At 47.4% G+C, this 6,184-nt stretch overlaps 1 long non-coding RNA gene across 3 annotated transcripts in view; it reads left to right on the forward strand.

Annotated features, from left to right (window-relative positions):
* LOC102012023 overlaps positions 1-1,341 on the forward strand; it is a 5,157-nt gene extending 3,816 nt beyond the window's left edge. For all 3 annotated transcript variants that reach the window (XR_001235086.1, XR_001235088.1, XR_001235087.1), the window contains one exon: positions 188-1,341. This is a non-coding gene — a long non-coding RNA (uncharacterized LOC102012023). The remainder of the gene's footprint in view (positions 1-187) is intronic.
* Positions 1,342-6,184: the final 4,843 nt, after the last annotated feature.

Raw genomic sequence — 6,184 nt, forward strand, 5'->3', positions numbered from 1 at the left:
CCGGGTTGAAGCAGGAGAGCCTATAGCCCAGTTGTTGCTTCTTCCATGTGTGGAAGGTTGTGCCGCTCTCATGGAGTGTGTGTGGGGGTTTTGGAAGTCCCTATTTTTGGGAAAGATACTCATACTGGAAAATGGGAAAGAGGTGATGTTCAAATTTGGAGGAGAGGATCTGCTTGTGTCATTACAGGTTGAGGAGATAAAGTGTGGTTACCTGCTAGAAGAATTAAACCTCGACATGAGCCACAAAAGAGTCAGACTCAATCTGAGTCCTCCGGTGGAAAAAATGAGAGTGGTGCCACTACAGCACCAGCCTTGGATAATAATCAGGAACATTCAGAAAGCACAACCCCCAATTTAGGAACAACGTGAGAAAGTAACCCATCATGTCCAGAGCTGGCTGCATTTCAGTGGAAAATATTTATAGCTGGTAATATATTTTCGGCCATGCTGGCTGTCATAGCCGCTATGATAGGCACTGACTTTGTAAAATCAGGTGTGTATGCCTGTACTAATTTATGTTATTGAATTTAGATAGCTTCCTGGTCCGCACGATACACGGGGACCATCTATAATGACAAATAATGAAATTATAAATTTTCAAAATTGTAATAGAATTGCTACAATATGATTTGGTAAAAGGTTTGTTTGAGTGCACTCTGATTTTGTGTAAATGTTTGTATGTTCTGTGTACGTGTGACGTGTTTGTCTGCCATTTTGTGAATGGCTGTTCTCCTTTGTTTTTGAGCTCAACAACATTTTTTCATGATACAATTGGTGTGCAAATCTAAAAGCATGCTTTCTTTTAAATTACCAGCTGGTCTAAACAAAGATATTTAACTAAAGATATTTAACTATAATCCCGGAGCAGAAAAATGGTTGGGTAGGACTCCAATCAGTGAATGAAGAGGTGGCCAACCTTTATTCATTAATAAGGAGCCTCCAAAGATCTCCAGAGTCTCTTGGGAGATACTCCCAATAATTTGGTAATGGTTAAAAGTGTTCCAAAAAAATAAAACACAAGGTGCTCTCATTAGAGATGTTCTTAGTACAGAACTTACTTAGTAAGAAGCAAAGGTTTTCACATGTGTATGATAATTTAATATTATTAATTTCATGGTGTATTGAAATGTATTCATGATTCTGGGTGTATAGTTCTCCAAAAGGTAAAGCAAGGGTTGCTTATGATGAGACTTTTGTTCAAATTCAGACCTTTGCCTTTAAAAAACTTATGTATATTTCATTAAATGGTAACAGATTGGAGAAAAGCTTATGTATTAGATAGAGATGATTCACTGAGAGGGTTAGGTTATGTCCAAATGAAATTTTAAGTGTGGTACAAAATGTCATGATTGTCATGTGGCAATGTTACGTATGGATTTGGTTTCTAATTTCAATGTACAAATATATAATTATTATCTGTCAACATTCTAGAGGGATTTAAATGATAGGATGCTTCTTTTTTGTGTGTATGTTTGTTTTCCGGTACGGAGAATCGAACTCACGACCTTGAGCTTGCCAGGCAGGCGCTGTGCCACTGAGCTAAATCCCCAGCCCCAAGGATGTTAATAGTTGTTAAAAAAACAACAGTTTCATTTTATGTTCTAAAGTGTCTGATATTCAGATAGATAGTAGTGTTAAGCTTTACTGCCTCTGTTACTTCAGATCAGTAGTAGGGTTAATGTCACATAAGGTTTTGATTTTTAAATTTCTGAGTGGATATATGTAATTGTTGTTTGCTAATACTGTATTGAGATTTAAATATTGGAATATCTATGGTTGTTATAAAATTATGGTTCCATTTGTATGTTCCAAGGTGTTTGCTACTTAGATTATATCATATAATGTTAAGCTTGTTGCTTTCGTTAGGATGTTATATCATTAATCTTCTTTGCTGGATGTTTAACCACTGAGAGCTGGAGACTCAATATCAAAAGGGTAGTTTGGGCTAAAAACACAGCCAGTATTTTGGCTATGCCCTCTGAGGTCAGTACAGACTCAGGACATAAGAGAACCTCTACTATGACGTCCTGTAACTCGGTCAAGTCCCTGATTTTCTGATCAAGGATATTATGGGACCGACAGGAAAGTGATTCTATGATGTACAGTGTGCCTAAGGAGAGTCACTAAGAGAGAAAAAATCTCTCAGGCTTTCACGGAAAGCACCTTGGTCAAGCAATGGCCATGACTCATCCGGATGGCTGACACCAACAGAAGATCAAGAGATGCTGCATTTGGTTCCAAGAAGATTCCTGAGGAGACCTCACTGACCCTGATAGATAGTAAAAGGTTAAAACTCTTATTTATACAAGTCTCACTCTAACTCAGTCTTAGATATCCCGCAGAAAAGTGTGATCTCAAGATATAGATTGAAGGCCAATCACTGTTATGGACTCTGCACTATGTTCTTATTCGTGCAAACATCCCTTGTCATTTCTTGTGATGTTATCATTGTATTTTGCCTCATCCCCGTGGTCTAGCAGAGTTCATCCAGGAAACGCTGAGAAACGGAAGACAGTTGGTAACCTTCTTGCTAACGCTTCAAAGGACTGCATTAAAACAAGAAGGGGGACCTGTGGGGAAGGACTGTGATTGCTGATGAACTGATTACTGATGGTCGGCTTACGGTCCCCAGCTGTACGGAGTGCACCTGGTGCGGGGTGTGGGCAGCTCGCCCGAGGATGGTTACTTCCTCCTTTAAAGGGCAATGAATTACTCCGGTGGGTCTGAGTTACGTTCTGGGTTCTAATAAAAGGCGATTGAGATGGGTGATCGGGGCTGCTGCAGTCCCAGAGGCTGTGGGCCCCCTGATCCCACACTTTTGCCTCTTCTGTTCTTCTTATCGTTTACCTTTTCTTATCCGCCGGACCTGTCACTACAGATAATACCAGCAGAGCCCCTTCTCCACCTGTCCATGGGCCTGTTTGGCGGGGGGCAGGCATGTTTTAAAGCGAAGGGAGACACTGCGGACAGCGGGGCAAGAGTCCTTGCTGATCACTCTGCGTTGGTTTCTTTTGAGGCAGGCGGCTCAGGCCACGGTCAGGCTTCCTGATTTATTAAAGGCAGAAGAGGAAACTCAAGCTGCAGGGTCTCCATCTACTTAGTAACCACATCCATGCACTTAGCGGCAGCCGGGGGCTGCCAGGAGCCCCCTCTGGTTCTCGATGCCTTCCTTCCTGCTGGCCTCTCCCTGTCTCGGCAGAGCCTTCTAATAATAAAGCCCATAAATCTTTTAGTGGGCTCCATTCTCCTCCTCTTCCTGCTGAAAGCCCTGCACACATTTACCGGCTTCCAGACGGAACCGGGGACCCGGGGACTCACCTGTGATCCACCTCTCTGAGGGCTTTGGCTATTCTAGGCTTCTTTCTTTTTTAATTTTTAAGTCATATTGGAGATTGAATCCAGGGCCTTCACACTGGGCTACATCCTCAGCCCTTTAAACATTTTTTGTTGTTATTAAATTTCTGAAACAGTTTTGCTAGGTTGCCCAGGCTGGGCTCAAACTTGCAACCCTCCTGCCTCATCCTCCCCGGATGCTGATGTGCGCCACCATGCCCGGCCTCTGGGCTTGCTTTGGCGCTGTGTAAGAGGAGTCGCCCCTCCTCACCTCTCTCCGGCTCTGGGGGTGGCTTGAGAAAGGGGCCAACAGAGTCCCTGGGAAATGCCCGGGCAGGGTTAAATGGGCCTCTCTGTCACCTGCTTTTCATAATCTGTTAGAAATTAAACAAAACGCTCACTCTCGGCTGCGCGCACCCTTTGATATCTGTGGGTAATGGCTCCTTTCGAGGCGCAGAACGCATTACCCGATGTCAATAACAAATTGTGTATGAAGAAAAATGTAATGCTCTCAGAATGTTTTCTTTTGGGCTTTGTCCATGATTAGATTATACTAAATTACAGAGTATAGATATCAGGCAATTACTCTTTGCTTTTAACTATTCAATTTCATGGCAAATCCGCATAGCTGGGTAATTACGAAATCACACCGATGTGGTTACTGAGAAAATACCTCATCATCTCCATCTTGTGAAGCGGGGCTCAGGTTGCCCTGCAATTACCTGTGGTCCTGTTAGGGGGAAAGAACGTGGCAACCCAGCGCACGAGCGGCGCTCACCTCCCCGTCAGCCGGGAGGGTCCTGCAGGTGCTTCTGGATAGCCCTGCACCTGGCAGAGGAGGCACAGCCCTGGCCCTGGCCCTGGCCCTGGCCGCCGTGGGCCAGCCCCTCCCGTCTCGGACCCTGCCTGGTTCCCGGCTCTCTCCTGGAGTGTGAATCAGAAGTGTGCCCCTCTCTCTGCTTCTGTTTTGTGAACATTTCTTTTCTCTTGGCTCAGCTCACAGAATCCCACCCCCCATTCTGCCCCCAGTTTTAATTTCTTCCAGGGCCGCGTGGTGGCCTGTAAGCGATCCAGCCTGCTGTCCTGGAACCTGGAGGAGCTTGTTTGGCAAAAAGAAAAAGAAAAGAGTTATTTGAGCCGATTGTGATTGCGAGAAATCGAACAGTGGCAGCAGGAGCAAAAGGAGGGAAGAAAGGAGCCGACACCTGAGAAGAGGCCGTGGGCACTGCGCATACAGATGTGGGTGGGAGCTGGGTGCCTGCTGCAGCTCCTTACCGGGAGGCACATCAGAGGCACGGGGTGGGGGGTAGGGGGTTGGGGACAAGTGGGCCTCAGAGCCCAGAGCCAAGCAGGGCTTTTCTGTAGCAAAGAGAGCACCTGAGTCTTCCCCCAGTCTTGTGCTCACTGAACCAATTCCCATTTTAAAAATGCAGACCATGCAGGGCATGCATGCTGGGAGGCTGAGGCGGGAGGGTGGCAAGTTTGAGCCCAGCCTCGGCAATTTTGCAAGATACTGTCTCAAAAAGAAAAAAAAAAAATTAAAGAAACAGATGCAGATTACTTGAAGAGAAATTGCCAAGGGATCTCATTTCTCTCCCTGCAGACTCTCTGTCATTGCTGCTGGAGGAGGGCAGGGTCTTAGGAGAAATTCTCTAAGTGGTATAAGGGGGTCCCTATCCGGGGTTGATGTAGGGGACGTGATCTCACCAGAGGGGCAGATTGGAGCAGAGGATGAGGGAAGGCCACAAAAAGCTGTGGGTTTTTTGCATGGGAGGAGACTGGAGCCTCTTGGTTTTCTGCTTCTCAGGGTGTTTTAGAGACCTGGGGCGAGCTGGTGTGGGGTCTTGGAGGTGACTCGCGCACAGCATGCTGGGTACATCCCTGCGTCTCCTGTTTCTCTCCCGCAGGCCTGGCACAGAGCCCTTCCCCTTCCAGCCAGGCCCCACGTCTTGACAGCGTCTCTCAGGAGCTCAGAGCTGCTCTGGGGTGGATCCGGCTTTGCGGTGGAACCATGTGGGTGCAGGCAGTGCCGCAGAGGCTGCATCCTGCAAAAGGCCCAGGCGTCCCGGGGAGAGTTCGGAGCTCCCCAGACAAGGGTCCTCCTGAGAGGTTGGGGTCTCTTGTTCGGGTCACTGCTTTCCATGGCTCACCCCTCACTCGCGGGAGCGAGGAGCGTTACAGAGGAGACACGGTGTCTAATTGCTGGTAACCTATGGGTGGAGGGAGCTGTGAGTGCTATATGGCCCCCGTTTATAAATAAATGAACACTCATTAATATAAAATTATATTAGAATGAAGTTTCGCGTGCAGTTTTGTTTAGAAGGCAGAAATAAGTGGGTTGGCTCTGCAGTTTTGCTGCGGATGCTGCAGCCTGCGGTCACAAGGTGATAATAATATCAGTCGTTTGCTCCCTACTCCAGCCTTGACCCAACCTCCAGGCAAAAATTACCACCTGCCTTGTGCAAAGGCTCCTTGAGGCTGAGGGGCTGGCTGGAAGGTACTCAGCAAGCGGCTCGGTGCCGAGGCCTTAACATCCTGGGCCGGTGAGACCTCGAGCAGTCAGGAAGGAGAACGACTGGGACCCGGGAGAACGGGATGCGGGTCTTGCTTTGGCATCGGGTTACTTGTGGGGAGACAAAAGCCACCTCTCGGGGCTCAGGTTTGCCGGTGACGCAGGGCCAAGGGACCCTGCCCATTGCTCGGATCTGGATGGGAGCGAACGGTCCACTCAGCCCTTGCTTGGTGCTCGTGTACGCGCCGTTGATGGCCAGTTCCCTTTGGATTCTACACCCCCTTCCTTGCAACCTGAGTTTGCCCTTTGAAAATTAGAATATTAACTAAGAGAGGCGGC

The sequence above is a fragment of the Chinchilla lanigera genome, unplaced genomic scaffold, assembly GCF_000276665.1.
Source record: "Chinchilla lanigera isolate Chin_1 unplaced genomic scaffold, ChiLan1.0 scaffold00036, whole genome shotgun sequence".
NCBI classification, from domain to species: domain Eukaryota; kingdom Metazoa; phylum Chordata; class Mammalia; order Rodentia; family Chinchillidae; genus Chinchilla; species Chinchilla lanigera.